Source organism: Macaca nemestrina, chromosome 14, assembly GCF_043159975.1.
Source record: "Macaca nemestrina isolate mMacNem1 chromosome 14, mMacNem.hap1, whole genome shotgun sequence".
Taxonomy (NCBI): domain Eukaryota; kingdom Metazoa; phylum Chordata; class Mammalia; order Primates; family Cercopithecidae; genus Macaca; species Macaca nemestrina.
Genome location: NC_092138.1, coordinates 67,768,452 through 67,775,677, shown reverse-complemented (window position 1 = coordinate 67,775,677; position 7,226 = coordinate 67,768,452).

Genomic DNA, 7,226 nt, shown 5'->3' with positions numbered 1-7,226 from the left:
AGAAGCAGGAAATGGGACAAAACAACTAAACAAAGCCTGGGAAGGTCAGGGGAGGATTCCTGGAGGAGGTGATGCTTGACCTGATTCTTGAAAGCTGAATCAAGAGGAGAAACAGCATTTCTGGAAGACAGAGCTGCATGTGCCAAAGGTCAGAAATGAGAGGGAGCCCTGTGGCTTTGGGTGCAGGAAGAAGCTCCTCCTGGCTGGTGCCTGGGCTGTGATGGGATAAGTGGGAGCCAGTGAGAGCCAAGGCTGGAGCCATAGGAGGGGTAGATCATGAAAGGCCTGAAGTGCCTTGCTAAGGAGTTTGGATGTATCCTGAGGAGGCATAGAAGTGATACAGGATGTTTCTCCGTCACTTTGCCAGCTGGGACCTCCGGTCAGCAATGTCTCCCTTGCCTGGACCTCTCTGGGTCCCAGGCCTGCCACTGGAGGCACCCTACCCACTCGTCCCACCTGTGTTATAGCTTGTACCTGTGTTCAGCAGTTCTTGAACTCTTGTCTCACATCCAAGAAGAATGAGGATATGCTAACAATTAAAGGGTGAGGAAGGGCAGAGAACAATAGAACAGCTGTCAGCAGAGAGGGGATGTGGGGATTGGTCCCCCAGCCCTGCAGCTGGGTGGTTTCTCTCCTCAATGTGGCTGGGTCTGGGGCTTTTTATGGACTCAGAATGGGGAATGCATGCCAGTTGGTTTGTGAACATGCAAAAAAGTTTAAAGTGAAGACACCACCCAAAGGTGGGCATGACAGTGTAGAAAACCAATTAGAAAAGGGTAGGCTTGTGTAAAATAGGTGAAGGGTGCAATCAATCAGAGGAAAGTGTGCCAAACGGGAAGACAGGTTCTCACTCCAGTCCAAGGATCTAACTTGTAGCTTGGCTTTTAGGCTTTGAACTGTCTTTGACTTGGAGATGGGATTTCACCGGGGACCCACTCCTATCTGCCTAGGCATTTGGCTGCCTCCTGTCGCTATCAGAGGGATTTAAGGCATAAGGGTGACTTGGTTAGATGAGAACCACTTGATTTCCTCAGATCCTATGGCAGTGAGTGAGGAGTAAGTTCAGCTCTGAGTAACAGAGACTCATGTAACAATGGCTTACATAAGATGGGAGTTGATTTCTCTAAAAAAGTAAAAGAAAGCTCAGAGGTAAGCAAGTGAGGGAGGTGACTCAATGATGCTCAAGGAGGTGCACTCCTTCCAATTCCCACTGGTCACCCCTAGCAGGGGAAACTGTCTTCATGGTCCCAAATGGCAACTACCACATCTACATTCCAGGGAGCAGGAGGCAGGTGGGAATGGAGAAGACAAAAGGGCAAAGTGTGCATGCCTCTGGCTTTAGAGAAAGGCTCCCAAAAGCTAATCCCCAAACAATACCATTTATATCCCATTGGCCAGAACTTACTTATGTGGTACAACTAGCTGCAAGACATGCTGGGAAGTAGAATCTTAGGGTGGTCAAAATATTGGGGCTTTCTTTTCTGTGGCTTGGTGAGAAGACAGACACTGGAGGCTAACTAGGAGGTTCTGTCACAGACCCCTCCAACTCTGCTATGAGGAAAAGATTACTGGCTCTGGTTGACAGATAAGGACACTGAGGTTCAGAAAGAGAAAGTTATTCGCTGGCAAGTGGTGCATATGCAATTGCAAAGCTTGGCTTGGAATCTCACACTCATAAAAGCACTAGGCAAGCTAGTGGAGGTGACTGACTTTGCACTGTCACCCCTCTCCAAATCTGATTCTAAAGGTCCCACCATAGGTGTGCCTCAGTGAGTCATCAAGGAGGAGCAGCTTCCGCCTCCCCGATTCAAGTTAGTCTCTTGCCTCAGACTCCTGAGTAGCTGGGACTACAGGCACATGCCACCATGCCCAGCTAATTTTTAGTAGAGACAGGGTTTCACCATGTTGACCAGGCTGGTCTCAAACTCCTGACCTCAAGTGATTCACCCCCTTAGCCTCCCAAAGTGCAAGGATTACAGGCATGAGCTACTGCGCCTGGCCAAGTTTCTCATACGCTTCTGATATATAACCATATTTGGGAAGCACTGGCCTAAGTGGTTTCTGAGGAGTCTATCACTCTGTCATGGTTATTTCCAGAAAGTGACTTCGCCTGCAAATGTGTTGTGTCTAGATTCTATGCAGCATGCCCACCCTTGACACTTTCTAAGCTGTGACTGGCATCAGAACTCACCAAAGTGGTCCTGTTGCAAGGTATTTACCCCCCTCAAAAAAAAAAAAAAAAAAAAAAGAACCTTCCACAGTGCTTGACATTTATGGTTTGGAGAGAAGAACGAATGTGCAGTAGCTGAAGGTAAAATGCACAAATTATTTTTGCAGAGGGTTGACTATTTTCCAGGAATGTGGTGGATTGGAATGCCACGCTCTTAAAAGTACTAGGCAAGCTAGTGGAGGTGACTGACTTTGCACTGTCTTCCCTCTCCAAAACTGATTCTAAAAGTCCCACCATAGGTGTGCCTCAGTGAGTCATCAAGGAAAAGCAGCCCTTTCTTTTTCATTTTTGAGATACAATGTTGCTCTGTCACCCAGGCTGGAGTGAAGTGGCACCATCTCGCTTCACTGTGACCTCCACCTCCTGGGTTCAAGTGTTCTTGCGCCTCAGCCTCCCAAGTAGCTGGGATTACAGATGCATGCGACCATGCCCGGCTAATTTTTGCATTTTTAGTAGAGATGGGGTTTCGCCATGTTGGCCAGGCTGGTCTCAAACTCCTTACCTCAAGTGATCTGCCCGCCTCAGCCTCCCAAAGTGCTGGGATTATAAGCGTGAGTCCCTGCGCCCTGCCTGGGCAGCTTTTTCCTGAGAGGATTCCAGGATGGTTGTTCCCACCCCTGGCCTTACAGAATCAGGAACAGATCAGGGGAAAGGGGGTCCTTAGAATTTCTGGTCCAACAACACCATTGTACAGATTAGGAGACTAAGGCCCAGAGAAGGGAAAGACTTCTGCAGATACCTCAGGGAGTGAGTGGGAAGGTGTGGGTAGGGTCCATAGTGAGAGTCCACATATAATCCAGTCTTAGTTATGGCTCACCGGGTGCTACATGTGGTGTTTGGGCAACCTTTCCAGCTAGACTGAAGCCTCATTAAGGCCTCTGCTACAGGTTGGTAAAAGAAATTGCCCCAGGGTGGAATAACAAAGATGCTTCCCATCGTCCATCTGTTCACATGGATTAAGGGCCATGGAATACTCCTTCCCTGGAACAGAGTGACAACGTCTGTGAGGATGAGGATAGAACCACAAAGGAGAGATGGCACAAGGTGCTGTGGGCAAAGCCCCCAGCTGGGGACCTGGACCCCAGGCTCTCTGACTCACCAGGTGCTCTCTGGGCCCAATTATCCGCATGGTGAAGGGACTGCACTAGATTACAGACTCAAGCCAGGTGCAAGGGAGCTGCTTACTGGACCCCTACCCTCTGGCGGCCCCTGAGGAAGCTCCAAGGGGCCCCGTGGCTCCAGGCTTTCCGAGATCTGCCCCTGGGCTGATGCCTGCACATGTTCATGAGGAAGGGCAAGTAAAGTGATCAGGAGCAGGAGTCAGGGAGTGTAGCCTCCACCACGTCACGAAGAGTCCTTCACAGGAGGATGGCCGGGTCAGGTCTGTCCTCCCAGGCCCAATTTCTTGGGCCAGAAATACCTGTTAGAAGAAGGTAGAGGCAGACACATCAGGGCTTACTGGCTCAGAAATGGCTCCACTCCCAGCTGCACTCCCGTTGAGTGAATCCTGGCAGGCTGGATCCTGCTCTTAACGGGTGGGAGAAGCTCCTCAAGAAGCCTCTCTAGGCTAAGAAGGGCTGGAGCCTGTGCAGGGGCCCCAGCCCAGGCCCAGGGGTGAGATTTGAAATAGTGAGGAATGGAACATCAGCACAAAGCCTGGCTGTAATTCTTTTGTGCCTGCCCTGACCCTAACCCTTGTGATCTGGTTGGCCACAGTGAGTCATGTGGAAGTTTAGGGGGTCCCAGGCCAAGGGCTGTGAGGCCAGAGTGGAGGTGGCACCTAGGGGCTCGGATAGGGGCTGCTTACAAACTGGTAGCTGAGCATTTCATATTAAAGTACCCATGTGGCTGTACTAGGGCTTTTCCATGGAAAACGAGTCCTGTATTATCATTTATGACTGAGCCAGAGGGGTTCATCCCTGTGATGGGAAGAATATGAATTAACAACATTGTGACTCTGTACAGAAGAAGAGCCTGACTCCCAAGGAGGGTCAGGGCCTATCCCAGGCCAGGCAAGGAGACTGGCAGGGCAGGACAGGGCGGGGTGGAGTAGAACCCCAGGCTGTGCATCTGTGGCCTTTGAGGTGCAATTACCGCCTGCTGGGGACAGATCAATGCCTTTAATAGACATGTGTATTTAGGGAATGAAAGTCTCTTTCAATCTTACACAGCAGGAGTCATGAGGGAGCTCAGCAACCCTCCAGCTGACCAAGGCTGGCATCTCAGATCGCATTCCACCTGTCCCATGATGGGATGAGGAAACTGGTGCACTGAACGGGGTTGTTTATTCACCAAACAATGTTTGCAACCCTGCTTAATCATTATCTTCTTCTTATCACTGTTCTCTCCTTCACAGAGCATGGGGCTCCCTAGCGTGCAGGCTTCAGGCCTTGCAAAACCTGGATCCTCCCTGCTTGTTTTCCCGATTGCTGCTCTTTGGAGGCCCCTGAGTTCCATTCCCAAAGCTCTCCTGAGCAACAAAGCCGTTTCTGCCACCGGCTAAAGACCGTCGCTGGAGAGCACAGGAGAGGGAAAGCAATTATTTTCGAAAACTCAGGGCCACCTCTTCAGGAAGCCCTGGAGTCTACAGTAAACAAAATTCCCCATCTTATCTGTGAGAAACCTGAAGGAGGATTTTAAAATTCTGGTCTGCCTGTCAGAACAGAATACGTGTAAATAGGTAATTTCCTGCAACCGCAAGGCATGCTGGGAGCCAGACACTTACCAAGGTGACATTGTCCCAGGCGCCTGTTCTGTGCTTTGAATGTGGCACTGAACGAAGCCCAAGGGATGCAGACTTCTGATTAGATCCTGTCTCGTGTCTCCCTAAGGTGTGAAATGCTTGGTTTTAGTGCACCTGAAAATGTCACTGCATAAGTGATCTGCTGAATCTTTCTGTTCATAAGAGGGGATATAGCAGGAGGCACTGAAAGATGGTCCAGGTACAGGTGGGGCTACTGAGGCGCAAGAGGGAAAAGGACCACTGCACGTCCCACAGGGAGTCAGTCATGAGTCACAGTATGAATAGTTATTGGTGATTTACTATGTCCTAATCACTTTACAGGGATTACCTTATTTAAGGCTCATCACACCATGTATTGGGTAACCTAACCCTGATTTCTATCTTAGAAGAGGAAATAGAGATTTAGAGAGGTAGGGGGTGGTGTTTAGTGCTGGCTACACATTTGAATCATCTGGGGGCTTATATTATTAAGTACTGATTCCGGTCTGATTCTTGCAGGTCCACTAAAAACAAAATTAAAGTGAAAAGTCCTGGGGCCTAAGCCCCTTTCCTGAGTCCACGTTGAACTCTCAGGGTGGGCCCTAGCCATGGGTAGAACGTGAGGTGCTCCAGGTGATTCTAATATGTAGCCAGAGCTGAGACGATGGGGTTGCAGAATTTGCTCAAGGTTACGTGGCGGGTGAGTAGTGGACTCTACCCCGGGAGGTCTGACTCCACTAGGCCTCACCTGGGCATACTGGAAATCAGTGTAATTCATTGCCCTGCAAAAAGTACCTGCTCCCCTTAACAATATCATCTTCTGTGAGCCTGAAACCTCTAGTACATGCAGCTCTGGGACCAGAGGTGTCCTTTCTTTCCCGCTGTAAACTCTCCTGATGGTACCAAATGGATATGATGCAGGGTATTCGTTTGTTATTGTTGCTGTAACAATTGCTACATGGGCACCTGCAATCCCAGCTACTTGGGAGGCTGAGGCAGGAGAATCCCTTGAACCTGGGAGGCGGAGGTTGCAGGGAGCCGAGATTGCGCTACTGCACTTCGGCCTGGGCGACAGTGCGAGACTCGGTCTCCAAAAAAAACCAAACCAAACCAAACAAAATTGCTACAAATTTCCAGTTCAAAACACACACATCCAAGGAAAGGTGCAGTGGCTCACACCTGTAATCCCAGCATTTTGGGAGGTGGAGGCAGGTAGATCACTTGAGGCCAGGAGTTCGAGACTAGCCTGGCCAACAGGGTGAAACCCCATCTCTACTAAAAATACAAAAATTAGCTAGGCATGGTGGTGCATGCCTGTAGTCCCAGCTACTCAGGGGGCTGAGTCAGGAGAATCGCCTGAACCTGGGAGGCAGAGGTTGCAGTGAGCCAAGATCGAGCCACTGTACTCCAGTCTAGGCAACAGAGTGAGACTCTTGTCTCAAAAACAAAAACCAAAAACCAAAAAAATCCACACACACACACACACACACACACACACACACACATCCAATCTCTTGCAGTTCTGGAAGTCAGAAGTGTGAAATCAGTTTCACTGGGGCCAAAATCAGTTTCACTGAGCCAAATTCAAGGCATCAGCAGGGCCCTGCTCCTTCCTGAGGCTCCAGGGGAGAAGACATTTCCTTGCCTTTCTGAGTTTCTAAAGCTGTTTTTCTTGCATTCTTTATTTCATAGCTCCTTCCCCTCTCTTGTCTTGCTACAGTGTTACATTGTCACCTCCTTCTGTGTCAAATTTCCCCCTGCCTTTCTTTCATAAGGACACTTGTGATTGCATTTAGGACCCATCTGGATAATCCAGAATCATCTCCCCATTTTTAGATCTTAAACTTAATCACATCTGCAAAACCTGTTTCTATGTAAGGTACATTCACAGGCTCCAGGGATCAAGACCTGGGTATCTTTGAGAGTCATTATTCAGTCTACTGCACATAGGAAGCAGGGAGATATACCTTCATTCATGTCTCCATTCAGGTTCCACACAACCATCTGTGATCTAGCTGAAGGCCATTGGGCCAAAAACATGTTGATTGATATTAGGTTGGTCTAAATGAAGATTTTTTTTTTTAAAGAATGTTGTAGCCAGCTTCCAAATGGTCTCCAGTGACCGCTGCCTCCTGGTATTCCCATCTGCCCGCATTGTGGGGTTCCCTCCCACAGTGTATCAGGGATGGTCTGTGTGACCAACAGCATATGGTAGAGGTAGTGGTGGGTATGTCATATCCAAGATTAGATGGTGAAAGACCGAGGCCCATCTTG